The following is a 24,164-nucleotide window of genomic DNA, read 5'->3' as shown; positions in this document are numbered from 1 at the left end:
ATTAAAAAGTAAAAAGTCATGGACATTCAGAAACTATATAGCTGAAGCACTTGATGTTTCTAAGGAGTCATTGCATATATCTCATGGGCCTCTATTACCAATGATTTTAAGGTATCACTCAGTGAAAACTCAAGCTTGGCTAAATTATTACACTGATAGAGAATGCAAGGGAAACATCATCTTATGCTGATGATAAACAGAAAGAAAATATATGAAAAGTGCTTCTGAGTTTTTGAATACACTGAAATTGTGTTGAGAAGAGAGCATACCTTTAACTTAAGCTTGGCTAGCTGTGATGATCTTATGATGACATAAGCACTAATGAGCAATTGTGTTTGTGAAGGGTGGCACTTATAGATGCAAAAGAAAGTAGTATTTGAGTTTTGTACCCAATAAAACACAAATCTGATGAACATACAAACACTAAAATCTGTGTAAGGAATGTAAATTTACAAAACAAGTATGTTTAAAGTATCGTTTCAATACAAATAATTGAAGTGCTATATTTGAAATGGATATGTTCCGAGAAAAATGTTGAATTTCAGCAAGTGGTTGACTGTTGGAATTTCTCAAAGGTGGCATAACTAGCCTGTACCCAATTATGCTGTGTCCTAAAACTGCATACTGAATTTACCAAGGTTCCTTCATGAAAATAAAGTATTTAACATTTCTGTCGATAGAATATCCCACTCAGGCATTGTAAACAAACTCCAGAATTAGGCATAAACCCCTATAAAATACACTGGCTAGCCAGCTGGCTCACATATAGGATACAAGAAGTTAGGATTGGTGAGATCACCTCAACAAAGAGGCTGGTAACCAATGGAGATCCTAAGAGGTCTGTGCTGAGCCCACTCCTCTTTGGCATCTACTTCTCAGAATTCAAGGCTATTATCAAGGGCCTCTGGCTGATGATTGCAGACTAGGAGTCATCATATAATCTTCCCAAGGTACTAAGATATTTCAGGGAGTTCTAGGACAGACAAATGACTAGTGCAAAAGCTACCAAAAGCCACAGCTTAAATCCACATGCCAAAAATACAATATATTGGTTTTGGAAAGTCAGCCAACCTGAAAAACTATGTCATTGATAAAATACCTATAAGAGCAGACCTAATAGTCAGAGATATGGGAAACTTGTAGATAGTAATATGGCTTTTAGCCAACATTTGTCCAGTGTAGCAAGGAAATCATTCTATGTTTCTCAACTTATAAGAAAAACATGGTACCTAGGTCCAGGGAAGTCATCTTGACACTGTATTTACCCCTTATAAGATTTATCATTGAGTATAATGCCCTCTTTGGTATGTGACTAACCAGTCACACGCAACAACTGGAACATCCACAGATATTCCTCACAAAAAGAATACAAGGCATAAACACAATGTTTTATGCAGAGTGCATGAAAGCCTTATCTCTATACTCTGTTTACTACAGACTACTGAGAAGTAATCTATGTTTGGCAAACAAGGTGTCCTTGGATCCCACCTTTTTGCATATCTGAAGAATGAACAATATTTGAACTACTAGATCTAAGGACATAAGCTTTTCTTATGACATAAATAAGACATGTTGGAGGAATAGGAATAGTCTGGGATTGGGAGTCTTTGTGATTCTGTCCTTGAGTGGAGGAGTGGAAAACTGGTGAGAACATGTGCTTGTCTTGTCAAAAAAAGATGGGCATTGGAATTTCATAAGTGAAGAGTGAATTAGGGATAGAAACTGTGTCCAAAAGAAGGGTAGAACTGCTAGTGTAAGTCACTCTCAGGTGAACTCAGACTAAAGTGGAATAGTTTTACAGATGCCATCACTCCGTCAAAGTCCCCTGCATCAGAGGGAGGGGAGCCATGTGGCATGGTAAGCTGTGGTAAAGCAACAGCAGAAGAAGTAGTTCGACTATGTGCCAGAAACTTCCAAGGCTTAGTGTGGAGTCTGTACAGATACAAATCCTTAGAATTTGGAAAGTGAGAGATTGCTAATGTGCCGTAATACCTCTCAACCTCTTAGAACAAGAAATGTGGAAAATATATGACACTGTAGAAATTACACTATTTGAACTAGTGCTTAAAGTATTTGCTCTCAGTTCAGAATTCAAATCCCACTCAGTTATATGACTAGAATTCCAAACTTGTTATTCCCAGGGATTCAGAAAAAAATTCTCTGCCCATGATAATATGCATTGGTCAGAAAAATTCAGATTCAGGTTCATGGTATAGCTGCAATGAGAAATACCTCATTAGTAGCTCATTTCCATATCGCTGAAATGAACACTGCACTATCAGCCCTGGCCATACTAGTGCCCTCCCTAGCATCTCATGCAATGCATTATTAATGACACCCCCCTAAAAATGCCCCTCTCACATACCCAAACTCTCAAACTTTCCACCCATGTATCCATAACCATATATCCACTATTATCACACTTGCTCACACTCACAGAAATAGTCATACACACACACACACACACACACACACACACACACACGCACACACACATACACACATGCACACATGCGCGCACACATGCTCGCACACACACGCACATACTCGCATGCACACACTCGCATGCACACACTCATGTCCAGTCTTGGCATTCCCTACCTACCATATTGTGACTACAGAGGCATACAGATTCATTCATGCCTTACAGACATATATATAAATGTCCACACATACACACACTGAGCCATTTCTTCCCTCCCCCCTGAATTTGCAAGACTTATCTGCATTTGCATTCTCCCATAGGAGTAAACGCCTGACAGCTGACTTTTAATGAAGTTTACATTTTCCTGCAAGAGTTAAATTTTACTCAGATGAGCAATTCTCTTTGTCACTTGACCAAGTAAACTGGAAGGCATGGATATTTCTGTGGGCTAGCACATGGTTATTATCATTAGCCTCTCTTCTGTACTGACACATCAGCATAACAATTTGCAGTGAGACTCTCTGCATGATACCCCCTCAGTGGTAGGATAGTCTATGAATAAGAAACGCTTAGCATGATGTGAAAACCTTCAAGATAAGGATTCTGTTTCATACTAAGTCTGTCTGTGTCCCAAGGGTTATCCTTAATGAAACTTTTCAGAAAACATTTTAAAAATGCTTAAAAAGAAATGCTTTCATGTATAGATTGTAAAGATATGGCTAGAGTGTTCATCATTGATGGGTTACAATAAGTACTTTATACCTGATGAAAGTTCACTGTTTGTAGGCTCATGTGTTTATATGAAATCAGTAAAACGCCAGCCAATACACAGATAGCTAATGAAGAAATAGAAGAAGAACCATGGAAATTTAACTAATAATTCAGAATATGCTGTTACAAGATTGGTTTAATTTGTGTTACAGACAGCACAATTTTAGCTTGGATTGTGATAGAGGGAAGAGAAATATGGACAGATTTGGAAAAATGGAGGAAAAGAGGCACAAACAAGGAATACAGAGAACAGATATTTGAGATATATATATATATATATATATATATATATATATATATATATATATATATATATATATATATATATATATATATATATATATATATATCTATATATATATATATATATGGGTTCCCTATATAATTTCAAAATACTGATATCTTGAATGTCAGTGTTTCGAAATTATAATAGCAAAGCCTTTAAATTCTGAAACACTAAAAGCTCAACATTCAAAATCTTGAAGATCAGAGATTTTGAATTAGCGCTTCTGGTGTTTTGGTGTGTGAATGGTAAGGTGCTAGTTTGGGTATGTATGTATGTGCATGTGTGTTGGTTAGGGGCTTTAGTGTATGTCAGTGTGTATTGTGACTGTGATGTGCGTGTGCGAGGGAGTGTAAAATGTGTGGGTGTGAGTTAACTTTGTGTGTGTGAATGTGCAATCTCAGTGTTAATATATATATATATATATATATATATATATATATATATGTATATATATATATATATATATATATATATATATATATATATATATAAGTAGGGGGGTGCAGAGTGGCTTGCCCCCCTGCTTATCTGTAGTGTAGGAGTTTATATCTGAGTTGGGGGGAAAGTTGTGTGTATGTGTTTGTGTGTGCTGTGTGTGCAGTGTATTGTCGGGATTTTGAATTTCGCAGTTGTGTGGTGTACGGGATTTGCATGTTTCAGCTATGTAATTTCGAAATACTGAAATTCGGGATTTCAGTATTTCGGGATTACATAGTGAATCCATACACTGGCCTGAATTTCCCAACTTACTGCCTCAATCCCAACTCCTTATAGCCCACAATATACTAAACAATCCTAAATCCTGACCATCCCTTGCAAATTCTCTGACAACGTCCACTAAGAAGTACTAATCAATACTTTCTTAAAGGTCATAAGCCAAACAAAACCTTTGGGAAAATACTCTATTGTCACTCAGTTGCAAAAAATTTGAACACACTCCCTTTTTTCCTATCAAATTGGATATGTTCATGCTCTAAACTAATATCCAAGAAACATTCAAGGATAACCTAACTTAACTGTATCACTTCTAGCTCTCTCTCTCTCTCTTACTACTACCTACACATTTTTTTCCATCATATTTCATACTAGTTAGCTCATGTTACACTCAATTCCCATAATCCCTTATTACTGTTCTTTAATTTATTTATTAACTTCCAAAGTTCACACAACTTTAAATGTATATTTACTTACTTCATGCCTAGTACCTTGGTTCAGCAATGTAGTGACCTTAGTCTTACCATATTTCTGATTAGTTTCTTGTCATACTACTTGAAAATTTCCATATAAGTATTGTATTGTATGTCCATCCATTCTGTATATTCCTTTATTGCATGTTATGCAATTACTTCAAAAGTATGTATACTTCAAATGTGATCTGTGTTTATCTTTGTTACTATTTGGTTACTTAAAACTTTTTTTTTTTTTGGGAGCTTTTCTCCTCGGGTCTCTGCTGTAAAAGGGCCTCTAAGAAAATAAAAATAAATAACCAAATATATATATATATATATATATATATATATATATATATATATATATATATAGTTAGAAGTTTGGAGTCAGTTACTCCTGAGATGAATTTATGGGATCTTGTCTGGTCACCTGACCTTTATCAAAGGTTGCTTTGCATTTCTTTATGTTAGATCATGATTAGTTCTATATTTGTTTGTGAGATCAGGGTCTTGAGGAGAATTAATGAAACTGAGAGAGAATTTAGAATGACTCATACTTTGTAGTCATTTGCAAATAGCAGATAGGCTGTACAATGATTTTTTAAACAAACTAACAAGATTAAAAAAGCCATACTCTATTTTTGTCTAAGTTGTACTTTGAAAGCTCTAGAGTCTGTGCATATGCCCTTATTACCTACTTCTAAATTAATGTGTTCCATGGCTTTAAAAATAAAAGTAGTGATATTCACGTGCCACTAGTTACCTAGCTTAACAGAGGGCCAACCTTTATGCAGGTGGACAACTACCCTATGGAGAACTTTTGGAGATATTTGGCAGATGTTAGTCTTAGATGATGCTTCAAACCTATCAGTAAGTAGCTGGGTATGCTGTCTGGTGTGGTCCGATTGAAGTTTTGTTTCTTGTTCTGGAAAATGCAGATAAGACATGGTCAATACTGATGACTGTGAGTTTGTTCTGATGTCATAGGTGTTGACCATGGTATTATAGGAGGGGTGAAATTAGAGATGAGTTTATTAGCCAAGGGTATTACCCATGGATTCTGTGTCCATGTAGGTAGTTACTAAAGGCATTGAGTTTAGAGCACAGTTGGATGTTATTGCATATTTTATGTACACAGATAAAAAAGGCCTTACTGTTCTGTTTAGTGATGGTGGTTATCCTATGCTCATAGGGAGCCTTGGCAATCATGGGCAATGGAGGAATGAATGGAAGATTTTTCTGTGCTTATCTTGTTTGTATGTGGTTGCACTGTTGGTAAAAGGGAGACCTTAAGAATGATTAGTAAAATAAGGAAATGTCATGTAATCATTCTAGTGGCAGCATTGCTAAAGTATGACATTAGTACTGAATCTGTGGAATACACCTGCTACTTAACTGACTCTATGGCAGCGGGTATTAATGCAGTTAATGCACTATGTTCCTTTTTGGGGCCAGATGGTACTGGATTCAAATACAGATGCATGTAATACTTTTAACTAATGCCATATTACTAATGCTGTATGTTGGTGTGAGAAGCACACCATCACATAATAATGCATTAAAGAAAAGAAATGGGGAAGATAGGACATTGGGGAAATGGGAGCAAGCAGGGGAAAAACATATGGAAAACAATACAGGAATGTGCAGGAGGGAGGTAGAAAAGAACTATAGCTATCCATTTTTAGCATTAATTGAATGTATCCGGTTTCTATTTTTGGCTGTCTACATTCTAGGTGGTCCACTTATCCAGTTTGTGCACTGCCTCACATCACACAAATGAGATAAGCACAGCCAAGCCTGACATTCTTTTTCTTTGGTTCCCATGTTTGTGGTAAGCAGTGCAATGAGCAAACAGTGGCCAAAAAAAGAGAGAAATAGTTAAAATGAGGAAAACCAATCTATGACACACACAGTAGGAAATGTTAGTACACATGACATTTCTACATAGGTCTGGATTTCAACTCTCACTCTAATGTACCTTCAGAAATCAGGATGGGCGCCTTAGTCTTATTTGCCACACAAACCGCTTTGCAGCAAAGAACTGAAGTCATTCTTCAAACATGTGACTGCAACAGAATGTACACTAATATCAAACCTTAAACTGTTATTTATACATTTATTAAATTTATTATATTTGGACCTATTGCACTTAGTGATCACACAACTGTTATGATTATTGCTTACAAACATACAACTCTATCTTACCTTTCTTTGTTTCTTAGCCATTCTTCAGTTATCTGACCAGTACTCAGAGACATGCAGAGTGTAAGATATTCTATATCATTGATCTTAAAATTTGTTAGGAGATTAACTGGGAATAATTTGATATGCAGTTGCCAGCAACTGGAAAGCAGGTTGGATGGAACAAACAAGCATAGAATGCTCTTTTGCGGAGGGAGCAAAGGTGAGGTACTGTTATGGCACATACAAGGGTATACTTTTCTTTTGATGGGGGGTCAAAGCTGAGTTACATGTGACAAAAGGGAAATATTCCCAGCCCAGCTATCTGGAATTTTGTAAATAATTATATGTCATTTAAGAATATGAATATGATTTATATAGAAATGTAAAAAAAAGGAGACACTGCCAGCCCAGCTATCTGGAATTTTGTAAATAATTATATGTATTAGAATTATATGTTATGTGTATATTAAACTACTGATACAAAAGTATGTGTTGAACAGGGTTTGTGCAGTACTGAGTTAAAATCTAACCACAGCATGCCCTGCTGGATTAGAATAGAAATGTGTATAAACTATATACCTGTGCAAATGTATAAGCTTTCACAGTAGAAACTAGAACATACAAAGTTAACTTGCAAAACTTCAGGAAAATATGTTGAAATTAAATTGTTTTATGAGTGTGCTATAAAAGTTATCTCTCAGTTTCAGTTCAGTAGCAGACACAATGTCTAGAGCTACAAGTTTTTGTATTGTCTTGAAACAGAAGTAATTACTAGGTTTGAATGCAGAAGGGTTTCATTGCTTTATGACTTTCTAGCAGCTGCACAGCTCTGAACAAACATCTGAAGGCTGTGTATTTTTCACACAGAGATGCTAAATTATGTCAGTTTCTGACAAAAGAGGGTTAGCCTTGGAACTAAAGTCAGGTGACAAAAATGATGTCATCCAAACTAACCCAGCAGTAATATTTCATATTAATTTAAGAACTCTCTCACAGAGTGACTGTGCATTTTGCATTTTGTCTTTGACTTGGAAACATCCACTCATCATCAAATCTGAACTTGTCTTGCTCTGTAAGTAAGTTTTTAGGGCATATTAACTCTTTTAGATTCAATTAGAAATATAATAAAGATTAATTCAGATGTTTTCTTTATTTATTTGAGACTGTCCTACAATGTTGTTTAAAATATTCCTGTGATTTTGAACTCTGAAGTAACTGTGTTTGTGTACTGAGTATTGTCTTGTTCTTTTATTATTTATTATTAAATATATTTAAACCTATATTTGTGGCTGTTATCTGTGAGACATTTTTAAGCTCATAGAGTACTTGCATGATTATTTGGTGCCACTGTATAGGCCACTCCTAAATAGCCTTGCTCTTGGTCAGACTACCATTTGGATTAATAGTAACATTACACAGTAGGGTTGGACACCCTTTGTTAAGGGCCTTAAGTAGCTGATAAGTAGTCGCGGGTGGCAGTGGAAACTACCTTATAGTCTGTGCAGAAATGGGTATAGCTAGTAGACCTACACCAGCCTTTCCAAGATATGTGTGTGTGTGTGTGTGTGTGTGTGTGTGTGTGTGTGTGTGTGTGTGTGTGTGTGTGTGTGTGTGTGTGTGTGTGTGTGTGTGTGTGTGTGTGTGCGTGCATTTCTAAAACAAATCTCAAAGTATGTGTGTGTGTGTGTGTCAGCTACTTGGGCAGGGATATGAAGCACTGGTTGGACAGAGAGAGTTCTGGGAGGACTTGGCTTGGAACCCTGGCTAAGGACTCAACTCTATAGCTGTGCCAGTGGGGAGTCTTACTGGGTATCTGGAGAAAGATGGAGAAACCAGCCCCAGACTGACTGTGATCTCTGTGTGCTATTAAGGGAAATTGCACTTTACTGTTTGTGTACTTATCCTCCCAGTGTGTACATCCCACACTTTTGCCAGTGGTGAGGATTGAGGCTCCTTGATTACTGGGCCAGTGCAGGAGTGTCACAGCACAAACAAGCATAGTTTGTTCTTTTGGGGTAAGGAAAGGTAAGTTACTGTTTTGGCACAAACAAAAATGGACTGTCCTTTTGCAGGAGTGCAAAGGTGAGTTACTGCTATGGCACAAACATGGATGTGTTGCTCCTGTTACTGTCCTTGATTTGCATCTGCCTGTCATTTGATCGTGTGAGGGTTGTGAAGTCAGAAACTGCAATGCGTATCATTACTTTCTAGTTTCTCTCTTTAATATTTTTTTTCAGTACAAATGTATGGTGCTAAACTGAGGGCATAAAGTGATTATCAGTACTTTTGACAGGTAAGACTTTGTGAATCTTTTACGCCTGCGGCCTACTACTTACCAACGGACACATATAAGTTAAATAAGTCTCTGCTGTCATGTGTTAATGTAATTTCTGTACATATCTCCCACCTTTTACTTGCTTACTGCACCAAGTGATGAAATACAAGGATATGCCATAATATTATTAAACAATACCCTCCAGGTTCAGGACTTACCTTGCAAATGCATGAGTTGCAACAGTGTTACTTTAGGACTAGCTCTGTTTGATGCAAGGAGCACACAGCCAATTCATGGGGAGATAAAGGTTGTGTGAGTTGCCTGACATCAATGTTGCTTATAAGTATGTGAGTAGGAGGAAGGTTTTACACCCCTAGGTAGCAAGTAAATGTGCTATGCATTGTCTCATAGCCAATGCAAAGGCATACTAAACACACTTATGTCTGCCTTCCCCCACAGCAGCTGGTGGTTCCCCCCTGACTCCTGATCTGCCTGTGGCTGTGGTGGCATTGGCATTGATGGTGGGATGTGTTCCCCTTCCCTTCCTGATCCTGCTGCAGCTGTTTCCTCAGGATTATGATTTGTAGCATGGCACATACTGTGAAGATTTCTGTATATGTCTGTGGATTGTACTGCAGGGCTCCCACAGATGTATCTAGGCACCAGAACCATCACTTCAGCAGCCCAGACACATGTTCTATGATATTTCCGGTTTTAGCATGTGCCTCATTATGGCATTCTTCCCTGGGTAGTTGTGCATTTCTGATGGATGTTAGAAGCCATGGTTCTAGTGCATAGCCTTCATCTCCCAGGCAATGACCTTGTGGGATATCCCCCCCAGCAAACATCTAGTACAGTTGGGAGGTGTGCCAGATATGTGAGTCATGGTAACTGCCAGGGTTGCCAGCACACATGTTCAAGATGATTCCCTTTGCATTGCACATGGCTTGCTATTTATAGAGTGGTAGCCATTTCTGTTAATGTAGAACCTACCCTGTTCCCCAGGTGGTGCCATAAATGTGACATGTTGGAGCATAGCATGCAGGAATTGGTGGAGGATTCTGGATGCTGATGCCTGTCACCCCCCAGCATGTCACCTGCTGGTGTTTGAAAGGTGCCTGTAACTAATATTCTAAGGACTGGTACCCTTTCCTCGTTAGCTCTGGTTCTGAGTTGAGGGTTGTGAAGGTCACAGAGTTTCTGTAGAGTGTCCCTGTCCACCCTATCGTGCTCTACAATTGCCATGTCATATAGGTGGGAAAAGTTAAATGGGGCCTGAAAACTTTTCTCCTTCTTGGCCTAGGCCTATTGGCTTCAGCTGCTATCTCATACAAATTAATTAAAGCAGAAGCAGCCCCTAACATTCTGTCTGTGCAGACTTTCTGTGGTTTGTACTACAAAAGTTTTGAAATTCACAGTAAAAAAACAGCATAGAGTCAACATGGATGCTTTATAGCTTGTTGAATAGCTCCAATCTGTTGGATTGTTAATTGGCATGAAATTTAGCAGCTTATTCTGTAATTAACATCTATGAAACACAGACAAGGACAGATGCAATCCATTAATAATCTACACTGTATAAAAAGGCATGCTTCTAGGTAGCCTAACTGATGGTGAGGAGAGTTTTATAGGTTTTGAAGATTGCAAAAATGCTTTTTCTTCAGGATATATCTATACAGAGAAGTACTGAACTTCCCATTTTTTCACCTATATACTGTATATACTGAAATAGATTTAAGAATGATGTGAAGCAAAGGCTTTTACACTTTTATCTGCATGCATTTGCTAGACGTGTACTGATACCATGGGTGTGTTTCTCATGCCATTTCAGAGCTACACATGATTGCAAATACATGAAAATGAAATGCTGTATGATAAATATGTACAGATGTTTCTGGGACATGTCCTTTGATAGCATTTTTAGCATTTCAAAGATGTCTGTTAGCAAAATGGGTCATTCGCCTGTTCTTTTGTTGTGGGGGCAAAGAAGCATTACTGTTATGGAGCAAACAAAAATGGGCTGTTCTTTTGGGGGGAACAAGGGTGAGTTATTGTTATGGCACAAGCAAGGATATTTTGCTCTTTGTTACTCTCCTTGTTTTGATTCTTTCTGTCATTAGTATTTCACATCTGTAGACTGTTTATGTTTCTCCAGTGGGTAATACTGACTGGCTACCTTTTCTGTTTTATCTGGAAACAGTTATTTTGTAGTTATGTAATATTTATCTATATTATACTTCTGTTGTCTTTTAGGACACCTACAAGTATGCCACTCAGGTGTGTCAATCCATGGCACCCCCTTCCCTAATGCCAAATATCAGATTATTGTAGATGGGCTTTGGCAACATGGTGCTTTTCTCCTGGAAAGGGGATGGAGATACATGGCATGTATGATGCGAATATAGCAGCAGATTGTGCAGAGTCTCAATGCCATTGGAAGTCATGCCAGAACATATAAACAGGTGCGCCACAGGGCCACTGACATTATAACAACTGCATGGTGTCGAGCAGCTGCAGTGGGCCATGACCAAATGGCTACCAGGGGAGGGCTTGCTACAGAACCACCACTCACTCCAAATGAACAGTTCCTGTCCAGTATCAGTGATCCAGACAGCTCCCAGGAGAGAACATGACAGCATGTACTGGATGTGGGTGCAACACCTTCTGAGACAGCAAGGACATCCCAGAAGGATCTTCCAGATAGACTTTGTTATCTGTACAGTTGAATACTGTTGTACAGTAAAAGAATTGAAAAGAATACATTAATTCTGTGTTACATGACTTTTATAGGGGGGAATTGAAGATTCCTACAATTATAAGCTTAGGTTGGAGATGTCAGCCATGTTCTTGTTGAAAGCAAACTTAATGCATGTATAAAGGGGTAAATATATCACCTCCTGTGTTACCGTTAATTGAATGATGTTGCCCTTACTTCTTAGTTAACTTCTTCCATGACCATCTGGGCTACAGCGCAGTATGCATTCTGCAGATGGTAAGCCAAATATTTTTATGTCAGTACTGCTGAGCAATTTAAAGAAATATTGTAGTGTGTCATTTATATCTCAGGCCTGTTGTGTGTATTGCTGTACTCTCTGTAATAGTGGCAGCACTGTTATTGTGTTAGAATATATTGCACTATAGTAGTGCAGATATTAATGTATTCCTGTGTTTTTTTTTAATTTTTATCACAGTTGATCATGACAGTGGGAATGTGGGTCCTGTGCAACCTGATGTCAGTGTATCAGCAGACTCTGCTGATGATGGTGGCCAAACTGAGGTACAGTCAGGGGAGCAGAAGTTTACTGTAACATAGAGGTTGATATACTGCCATCCCCTGCATTTCCATTAGACACAGCCAGTAGGCTTATGCCTAAACAGTCCACTGAGCCCACAGAAACTGGCCACATCTACAAGGCTTTCTTCACATATGTCCGCAATCTCAAGGGAAGCACCCAGATCTACTCAGAACTGATGGTCAAGGACACCACATACACAAACATAATAGATATAGCCAACCTGCTGGCAGACAGGTTCAGTGAAAACTTCACCCTTCTGTCCCCCCATCAGTAAATCAGGACATCCCCAGCACCTTCCCCCTTCCCCTTATCTCTAGGGAGCAAGTCATCACTACCTTCTCAAAGGCAAAAAATATAGCATCCATGGGTCCTGATAACATCCCAGACTGCATCCTACATGAATTCAGGCAGGAACTTGCAGCACCGTTAGGCACCCTATTCAACCAGCTTTGTCCCAGCCAAGTGGAGGACAGCCACTGTCATCCCTTTGCACAAAGGTGGAGCATCCACCAATCCAGGAAATTATAGACCTATCAGCCTAACTTGCCTGATCTGCATTGACCGGATTATCATGGACTTCATTAACAAGGACATTGGTAACCTCCAAACACGCAATCACACACAGTTTTGTTTTGTCAAGGGGAGGTCATGCCTGTTAAATTTGGTTGACTTCTTTGAGACAGTCACCAAAACCATGTATGAGTGGATGATTGTGCACACCACCTACCTTGACCTGACCAAAGCATTCTATACTCTTCCCCACTCAGCTATAATAGATAAACTCTCTGAACTAGGCATCGATCCATATGTTACAAGATGGGTAGAAAACTGGCTCACTGATAGAACCCACCTAGTCAAAATAAGGGAAGCCACCTCAAACAGTCTCTCTGTAATGAGCAGTGAACCCCAGGGATTGGTCTTGGGGCCTTTGTTGTTTGAGATATATTTTTCTTAGGTGCAGGCCAAAACCAGTGGACTATGGCTGACCAAGTTTGTCGATGGCTGCAAGCCGGGTGCTGTCATCAATTCCCCTAATGATGTGGACTTCCTCCAAGAGGGTCTCACCCAAACAAATGACTTGGTACCCGAAGCATGATCTCAAGCTGAATGCCAAAAAAATCCATCATCATCCCCTTTAGAGAGAGTGACATTCCCACAAATTATCACATTAATAACAAGGTCCTAAGCATGCAATCAGTCATGAGGGACTTGGGCACCTAGGTTTTTAACAAACTGACTTTTGACCACCATATTATCTCCATTGTATGGAAAGCATTCTACATGGCCCACCTCATTAGTAAGGGTATCCCATCCAGGGACAAACCAGTCATAACATCCCTGTATGCTTCCCTTATAAGACCCATTATTGAGTACAATGCCCTTTTCAGCATGTACCTCACAAAACACATGCAGCAACTGGAGAGACCACAGAGATTCCTCACCAGGAGAATCCAGGGCCTCAAGCATCTACCCTACACAGATAGGCTAAAGGCCCTGTCCCTCTACTCAGTCTCCTACAGACTCTTCGGAGGTGATGTCTCTCTGGCATACAGAGCAATCAGAGACCCTACCTTGATGGGACTGCTGCATATCCGCAAGTCAATCTCCACTCAAGTAACCTGCACACCCAACCTCAACCTGGTCTGTGACATCAATAGGACTTGTTGGCAGGACAGATTAGTGTTCTAGAGACTCCTCACCTCTGTGGAACAGACTCCCTCCACGTCAAGCAGAGTACCTCATTAACCCTTTTAACGCGCAACCTGAATAACTACATGAGAAACTGAAAATACACCACTGGGATTACACCTGTATCCTTGCAGAACAGGAGCATCGGGTGCTGATTTTTTGGAACATAGGCAAAATTTTTGGCTAGCTTGTGAGGGTCTCAGTGCCAATAGTACAGTAACTTCCTATGATCCTGTGATCATATAAGATATTGGACATGTGGACGGTGAGAACATGGATCAGGGAAGCATGGCTAGTGCAATTTCAGTACCTTTTGATCTCTAAACAATCCTTTCTTGGTTTGTGACTTACTGTGGAGTTGATTGATAAGAGAAGTTTTATTTGAATTTATATTGTATTTGTTATCACTGTTTTTCACTGTTTGTAGGTAGAAAGGGACTGCTTGTTAACAAGAGTTACATTGATTCACGTTTTGTTGTTTTACCTGTAATTTCACTGCTGGTTGTTAGAAAGGGAGAGGTTTTAGGCAGGGAAGCTCTAGCCACTCCAAGGGGCCTAGACAGCTATAAATTTACACAGAGAGGAAAATCCTGAGCATATCTAAATAATCATTTCTTGGTTTGTGACTTACTGTGGAATTGATTGGTAAGAGAAGTTTATTTGAATTTATATTGTATTTGTTATCACTGTATTTCACTGTTTGTGGGTAGGAAGGATGTGCTTGTTAACAAGATTTACTTTGCTTCATATTTTGTTGTCTTACCTGTAATTTCACTGTTGGTTGTTAGAAAGGGAGAGGTTTTAGACAGGCAAGCTCAAGCCACCCCAATGGACCTAGACAGATATAAATTTACACATACTGCAGAGAGGAAAGTCCTGAGCATATCTGAACAATCCCATCTTGGTTTGTGATTTATTTATCTTTATTGTCAAAAAGAAGTGCCACTGAGATTGATAGTGAGTGATGTAAAGGAATTACAACTTTTGTCTGGCTTGTAGAACTTGTATGGTCAGAACAACTTACTGTACTTTATTTAGTTGTATATTGCTGGTGTGATTTTTTTTTTGCCATAGAAGTTGATTTAAGTTCTCTTTGAATTCTCTGGTTACTGATTTTGATCTTTTCTTGTGTAATATTGTACTAATTTGAAGCTGAATATGGATTCTTTAAATGAGTATGCAAACAATTTGCTAAGGCACAAATATCTTGTACAATGTAATAAATGCTATGCATATTTAAAGGTAACAGTTGATGACACTGGTGATCTCTGTTCATTGTGTTAAAAGTTGGATGATTTGCTTACCATTGTTAGAAGTAAATCTAGACTTAATGATGATGATTACACTTGTGCAACTGGAATGGCTTGGAGAACTGTTGTTTCATATATTAATGACTGGACTGGAGAAATAAATAATGTTAGGCATAGAACGAATAGAACACAGGAAATGATGCATCTATTTTCTGCAAAGATCATTCAAACCCTATGAAACAAGATGATGCCGCTGACAACTCTGGAATTCTGGATGCAAGTATTCAGCAATCTGAGCTACAGGCCAACACGGAAGGACTGTTGCTGACCAAGTTCGCAGATGACTGCAAACTGGTGGCCATAATCGACTCTCCAGCTGACACAAGCATCCTCCAAAAGGGCCTCATAGAAACAGACAACTGGTGCCAGAGCCAAGGCCTCAAGCTAAACGCCAAAAAGTGTATAGTCATCCCCTTTGGCAAAAACAAAGTGCCCACAAATTACCACATAGGTGGTAATCCATTAAGTACAGAAGAAGTAATTAGGGACCTGGGGACCCAAGTTGATAGCAATCTCTCATTTGCCAACCACGTGGCCAAAGTGGTTAGAAGAACATGTTATATAGCCCACCTAATCATGAAGGGATTCACATCTAGATCAGGGGAGGTCATCGTGCCTCTTTACTCATCCCTCATCAGGCCCATAATTGAGTACAATGCCCCTTTTGGGATGTACCTTACCAGACACCTGCAGCAACTGGAAAGACCCCAAAAGTACCTCACCAAGAGGATCAAAGGGCTCAAACAGATGCCATATGCTGCCCGGTTAAAGAAACTCCAGCTCTACTCAGTGGCATGCCGCCTGCTCAGAGGCGATCTGTGCCTGACGTATAAAGCCATGTCCAACCCGGAATTAATGGACATGCTGCACCTCATAAAATCCAAATCCCATTGAGCTATGTGCTCAAGAGACTTGAACCTCAGCACTGAAATAAATAGGACATGCTGGAGGGACAGATTCATAACCCAGAGGCTCCCTTCACTCTGGAATAAAATCCCAGTCCAGGTTAGGCAGAGTCCCTCATTGACTCTCTTCAAGTGGAATCTTGATGAGTGGATGGGAGATCATAGGTTTACCCCGGGTATCACTTCTGTGTCACTGTTAGACAGAGGCACAGTATACTAACCTCAAAAAAGGGCATAGCAAAATTAATTTAAAATGGGTGGCGAAAGCCAAACACACTCTGGCTAGGCTTGTAAATGCCCTAGGACAGATAGCCTAGTATGAACCTATGAACTTATAAACCTATGAAGCTATGAGGATCCAGTTTGTTTAGAAGGAAACAAAAAAGAAAGGAAGAAGTTCACAACAAATAACAAGGAAGAAAAATAAATTGATTAATGGCTGTAAAGGAAAGAGAATGCATAGTAAAAAGGATATGCTTTGTTATGTAACACACAGGTTACCTTTAGTCTGCAGAAGTAGGCATCAACTTTCCAAAGAAGGTATAAAAAAAGAGACACAGGGCAGGTGAACATGAAGAAATCAAAACTGAACGTGGAAGGATTAAAGATCATTACTGTAAGAAAAAAGAGGAGAAAGACAGATGTTGACTACATGACTCAAGCTGGATGAGAATTCAATACACAATGCAAACAGAAGGATTAATAAGACTAATAGTGTTGGAAGATCTATCCTTGGTAGAGCAGATATTACTGTATTAGAAGCTGAAGATTCTTCAGTGCTGGCCAGCAAAGATATTTTTTAATTGGAGATTCACTCATTAGAGGAACTGATATGTATGTTTGCAGAGATGATAATACACATTGAATAGTGTTATGCTTGCCAGAAGCAAAAATACAAGATGTAAGGAAGTATGGCTCTATTTTTATTCATGTTGGTACAAATGATGTCACCTGCAAGGATTCTCTGACTGTTAGTAGGGAACTGACAGCCCTCTTAGATAGTATTGCTTGTACTGGTGTTAAGACATATTTTTCACAAATCACCTATAGAAAGGGTAGTCAGGTCACTGTGAATGAAAAGATTTTTGGGATAAATACCTACATGGAAACAATGTCCTCGTTTCAAAAATGGAAGTGTGTAGAGCATCCAAGCCTTGTTTTGGGCACACATGTGTTCAGACAGGATGGTGTGCATTTGTCTAGATCAGGGAAGAGAATTTTTGTAGCAGATATTTTGCAATATTTGACAAACACTAGGCAGGATTTTTGCCATTCAAATTCCATAAATCCAATTTTGTTCCACCTATGAATCGGAATGTGGCTACCTTTCAGCAAGCTGTACTCAAGGACATACATTTCAAACTAGATCACTTTGCACCTCTGAAACATAATCTCTCTACCCCTGAACTACAGGCTTTACAACAGCTCAGGGACAACAAAAACATTGTTATTATTCAGGCTGACAAGGGTGGGGCAATAGTAATCATGGATACAGATTAATATCTGGGGGAGGGAAATGGACAATTAGCCAACCCATCCCACTACATGAAAATGCCTATTGACCCCACCCCGAACTTTAAAAGAGAAATTGACAATTTTCTTGAGTTAGCAGTTTTGGAGGGCTTCATATCAGATACAGTTAAATCACAATTAATGCTACAGGACCCACAACAACAGATTCTTTATTTACTACCTAAGATACACAAGTGCCTGAACAAACCACCTGGTAGACCCATTGTGTCTGGTATGGGGTCATTGACGGAACCACTGTCTGAGTTTTTGACTTCATACTTGAAACCACTACTAAATTTGATTTGAGCAAGGATACAAGACACCACCCAATTCTTATCCATTATAGATGATAACCAATTAGAACCTGAGTGGTTACTTTGTACATTAGATGTCAAGGCTTTATACACCAATATACCATATTGGGCTGGACTTGAGGCCCTCAAGTTTTGGTTAGATAGAGCCAAATTATATCCAGTTGGCTTCAATACTCTTGATTTGTATGGCGGAACATGTTTTGAATAAAATGTTTTCTACTTTCCAGGTGAATGCTATTGGCAGTTGAAGGGTACCACTATGGGAGCCTCTTTTGCTCCTATATATGCGGACTTATTCATGGGCTACATTGAGGAGCAACTCATTTGTGATCAAACACATAACATCTATCTTGAGGAGCTGGATATTTGGCGACGTTATCTTGATGATTGTTGGTTAGTTTGGCGTTCCGATGAAGAATATTTGGCTGAATTTGTGTCATACCTCAACCATAACAAATGGGGTATTGAATTTACTTCAACTTATCACCAAAATCAAATCACTTTTTTGGATGTAACAGTCATCAGGAACCCAGATGGTGCTTTACAAAGCAAAACATTTCGTAAATACCTGCAATACAATACTTTATTACATGCAACTAGTATGCACCCTAGCCACATCATCCGGAACATACCCAAATCCCAGTTCCTCAGGATACACAGGATTTGTTCCGCAGAAAATGACTTTGAAGAATCACAACAAGATCTAACCAACAGATTCAGAACCAGGGGAAACAAGGAGCCTGACATTCAGTTGGCACGTCACTTTGTAACCAATTCCACCAGAACTTCCCTTCTCAAATATTGTGATAGAAATAGGGATGCACAGGATGGAGGATTATGGTTTATTACTACCTATGGGCGTAACATCAATTTGATTAGAAATACCATGATGAAACATTGGAACATCCTCACTGCCGATGAGGATATTGCCTCCTTAGTCGGTAACACTTGTCAATATGGTTACCGTAGAGGGAGAATGCTAAGTTCATTTTTTTCACATTATAAGAGGATGGGTTCAGGTGACATTATACATCAACAACTTACGATGACTGGTGACAAACTTTGGGGCACTTATCAATGCGGCCATTGTTCATCAGGTCCATTTATATTCACATCTAAACAATTTTCCAGTAAAAACACTGACAGGATTTTTAACATGAAATTTTTTGGAAACTGTAATAGTGATTGGGTGGTATATCTTGCGACTTGCACATGTGGTTCATTGTATATGGGTCAGACATCATGGGCGTTGAGATTACGCATGTTGGAACATCGTAGTGACATTTGAATCAAAAGAGAAACCAAGGCTCTGTTCAGGCAGTACACACAACATCATACCGCTAGATTTCAATTTTGTATTGTAGATAGAATTTTGGGTGACAGATCCAACAAACAGGGATGGCATTCCATTCTCAACCAAAAAGAGAAATACTGGATTATCAAGCTAGGGGCACTATTTTCTCCTGGTTTAAATGATCATTTATAACTAATTAATATATCCAATATTGAATATATTATCATACTTATGTTTTATTACCATATTTGTTATTTGGATAATCTATTTTTTACTTATTTTCTAGTTTGTATTTTTCCTTCCAGTTTTTCTTTCAGGCAGTATTATGGGCATGCCTAAAATCCTTTGGAAGCACCTCATTGGTCTATGGACCTTATTTAAACCTGCATTTGTGCATCATTTTCTGTTTGTACTTTTTTTGTTCCACTGAGGAAAGCCATGTTAGGCTGAAACCGGTCTGGATTATTGGATTGTTCGATATGTATTAAAACACTTAAGTTTTACCTTAGTGTTGCTGTAGTTTTGTTGCTGATATATACTGAGTTTTGTGCTGGCATTTTTTCAGTTACAAATGATGTCACCCGCAAGGATTCTCTGACTGTTAGTAGGGAACTGACAGCCCTCTTAGATAGTATTGTTTGTACTGGTGTTAAGACATATTTTTCACAAATCCCCTATAGAAAGGGTAGTCAGGTCACTGTGAATGAAAAGATTTTTGGGGTAAATGCCTACATGGAAACAATGTCCTCGTTTCAAAAATGGAAATGTGTAGAGCATCCAAACCTTGTTTTGGGCACAAATGTGTTCAGACAGGATGGTGTGCATTTGTCTAGATCAGGGAAGAGAATTTTTGTAGCAGATATTTTGCAATATTTGACAAACACTAGCCAGGATTTTTGCCATGTGGAAAATTTAACAGCCCACAGTTAGCAACATTTGATGCCTCTCTGATGATTGTTAATGCTAGGAGCATTAATAATAAAGTGTTTTTATTGGAAAATTTGGTACATTCCCACAAGATTGATGTTGTTATTCTTTGTGAAGCATGGATAAAGAACAATGACTGGAAACCAGTTCTGTCAGGGTATAAATGTTTTTACTGTAATAGCCATTGTAATAAAAAATCAGTGGGCGGTGTTATGATAGGGATTAAAGATAGCTATGAGACCTGTGATTATTACATGTTCAGTGATAACACCAACACTATAGACTTTGCAACTGTAACAATACAGACAATCCTGGAACATATAACAATTGTTGGAGTGTCAAGTGCTGATGACCTCGAGGAATCCATACTTTTCTTGCATGAAACACAGGAGGGAAGAATAACATTAGCTGGGGACCTAAATTTACCAGAAACAGACTGCAATAATATTGATTCTACAAAGTTAGTAAGGAAATTATTCATAGTGTATATTCAGGAACAATTGTTTCAGATTGTAAAAAAAAACCTACCAGGTGGAGGAACATACAAGACATTGTTTCTGTTCCCAAAGAAATTACTGTAACTTCAAGTCAGGTTTTAGCACCATTGATGTGCAGTGATGATGGGGTTATAAAAGTTCATTTGTTGCTAGATAATTCTGCCCAACTGAAATCTAAGCCAAAGCACAGAAGGTTAATTACAGATTATATGGAAGCAAAACAGTCACTATGTAAAACTAGCTGGTGTGAGGGGTTCAGTGGAGAAACTGGAGATGGAATATGGAAAGTTTTGAAAGAGAAAATGTTTGAGTGCAAAAAAAAACTTTAACATCAGGATCTAGGCATACAACATCAGGTGGATATATTTCCATAAGAACAAGACACCTGATTAAGGTGAGAGACAAAAAATATAAAAAATGGAAGAGAGGTCGAACTACAACTTTGAAAACTGAAATAAATAAACTGGACAAACAGATTAAGCATAGTGTGAGACAAGATCAAGAAATATTTGAAGAAATTTTATAAGATATTGAGCATAATAGGAAACCTTTTTATAAATACATAAGATGGGGAAGGAGTATAGGCACACAAATTAATAAACTGTATGCAGATTCTAAAATTTGTTCTAAGATACAACAGATTATAAATATATTTACAAAATCTTGTGCGCAACCGTTTGGCTCCACAAAAGGAGTGGCAAGTTGTCCTAGTGACATCCAGGTAACCCCAGATAATGGAATTATTGGATTATATTGAAAAAACACGGCACATACTGGATCCAAACAAAACCTAGGGGGAGACGGAATTAGTAACAATGACCTGAGAACAATTCAGCAAGAACTTACAGTACCGTTATATCTATTTTTCACTAGGTCATACAAATATGGGGAGATTCCTCAAGATTGGAGACACGCACTTATTAAGCCTGTTTTTAAGGGAAAGGGGAGTAGGACAAACCCAGAGTCATATAGACCCTTAAGTCTACTTTCATGTTGTGGAAAAATAATGGAGAAGGTAATATTGGATAAGTTATTGTCAGAACTGGATAGGTTGGGACTTGAAACCATATATAAGCATGCATATGTTGAAAACAGATCTATTACCACCTGTAACATGATGTTTTATAACAATATAATAGCTATGAATGAAATTTTGAGCTGTGATGTAATATATATAGATTTAACTCAGCATTTGACAGGGTCATACACATAACACTGATCAATAAATTAGTGCAATTAGGTATTGATGTATTCTTGATAGGATGGATAGCTGCATGGCTTACAAATAGGACATAGCAAGTATCATACAGCAACTGGACAGGCAAAATCCTTGGTTACAGACAGCGTATCCTGCAGGGCTCTGTCCCAGGTCCTTACGTGTTTAGATTGTATCTTTCAAACCTAACTTTTTCATCTGAAGTGTTCTACAGTCTATATGCAGACAACCTGAAATTGGGTAAACTGATTACATGTGTTACAGATAAGGCATGCCTGCAAAATAAGTTGACTAAATTGACCATTTGGGCACAGGAGAATAATATGCTGATAAATACATCAAAAACTAAGCATATGAGATTTGGTAGGCATAAACTGAAAGTGAATATTTAATACAGCACACAGTGATTAAAACTGTAGACTCATTTAAGGACCTGGATGTATGAGAAGATTCTGCTATGAGTTTTTCTAATCATATCAACCACTTAATGATCATTATAGAACTATAGATTGCCTACAACGATTTATGAAGTCTAGGAAATCAAAAATAATGAAGTCATTGTTTGTTACATTAGACCCAAACTTGAGTATGGAATAACAATATGAAAGCCCTATAAGAAAACAAGCTTGAGTAAACAGGAAAGAGTACAATGGAAATATACCAAGGGTATCCATGGATATGAAAATTTAAGTTATTATGAAAGACTAAAATATCTGAACTTGTACAGTGTCTCTTACTGATATCTAAGAGATCTTATTCAGGTATATAGGGAATTTAGTGACAACTACCTCTGGGAATGTTTGGGGTAACAAAAAGTACTAGAGAATCATCAGACAACCTATGTAGGAGATTCTATAGGAATGAGAAGTATACGTTTTGTCAATGACCTCTTCCTTCTGTGGAGAGGCAATGTGGAAGATTTATTTGCCTTCCATCATATGATTAACTCACTCACTAATTGCCTGAAATTTACCTTGAATTGGTCTGCCATACGTATATAATATTTAGATCTCTATATTGAGAAACTACCCAGTGGCCTTATTAATACAGGAGTTTTTCAAAAAAGTTGTTATAGGAATTCCCTGTTATTTAGGACTAGTATGCATTCCAAATATATTTTTAGAAATCTTATTCGAGGTCAAGGTGTCAGGACTTCAAGGTTAAATCCTTTAGATAATTGTTTTCAAGATGAACTTGTAGACTTGGAAAACAGATTATCAATTAGAGAATATAAGCAGGAAGAAGTTGCCAAGTCTATATATGATATTAATTCATTGAGACAGGGCACTGCAACACCATATTTTGGCCCCCTGGGTTCTGTAACAAACCAGTGCAAATACACTGAAAATACTCTTCTCAAGGTACCTTTATTTTATACATCAGATAATAAAGAATTAAAAAGAATTTTTGGTAAAAATTGGTCCATCTTGCAAATTGATGAGGATATAAAAGGAATTGTAGGTGAAAAATCTAAAAAGGTTGTTGTGCTATCAGAACCCCTCAATAACATCTAGTAGTCGAGGTAATACAACCCCTTGTGGTGGCTGCAACTTCTGCTCATACATTGAGACTCAGGAGAAATTTTGCCATCTGGACACACACAAGGAATTCATATTTCATGCTGAGGCCACATGTAGAACCTTGAATGTGGTATACTTGGCAGAGTGCCAAGTATGCCATTGTTTCTATGTTGGCAAGACAAATAGACCCTTCAAGGACAGGATTCGAGAACACCTATATAATATCAGGAGACGTTCCGATAACAATGCACTTGCGAAACATGTTAGTAGGTTTGATGATAGTCATTACTTTTTATTTAGGGTCATTGAGGTTATTACACCCAGTATTAGAAAATGTGACATTAGGAATCTTACTGAATTTAGGGAGAATAAATGGATCATCACTCTTAGGACAGATAGGGGTAGTGGTTTAAATGAGAGGGCTTCTATAAAACCTCTTTTAAAAAAACGAAGAATACAAACATGAAATATACACACATTTTTTAAATTAATATTGTATGTATTCTTTTTATATAATGTTAATATAACATTTTTATTTATTAATAGCTGATTTTTAAATATTGTTTTTTAGATA

The sequence above is a fragment of the Protopterus annectens genome, chromosome 1.part1 (assembly GCF_019279795.1).
Source record: "Protopterus annectens isolate FY-2018-M chromosome 1.part1, PAN1.0, whole genome shotgun sequence".
NCBI classification, from domain to species: domain Eukaryota; kingdom Metazoa; phylum Chordata; order Ceratodontiformes; family Protopteridae; genus Protopterus; species Protopterus annectens.
This window is presented reverse-complemented; position numbering follows the sequence as displayed.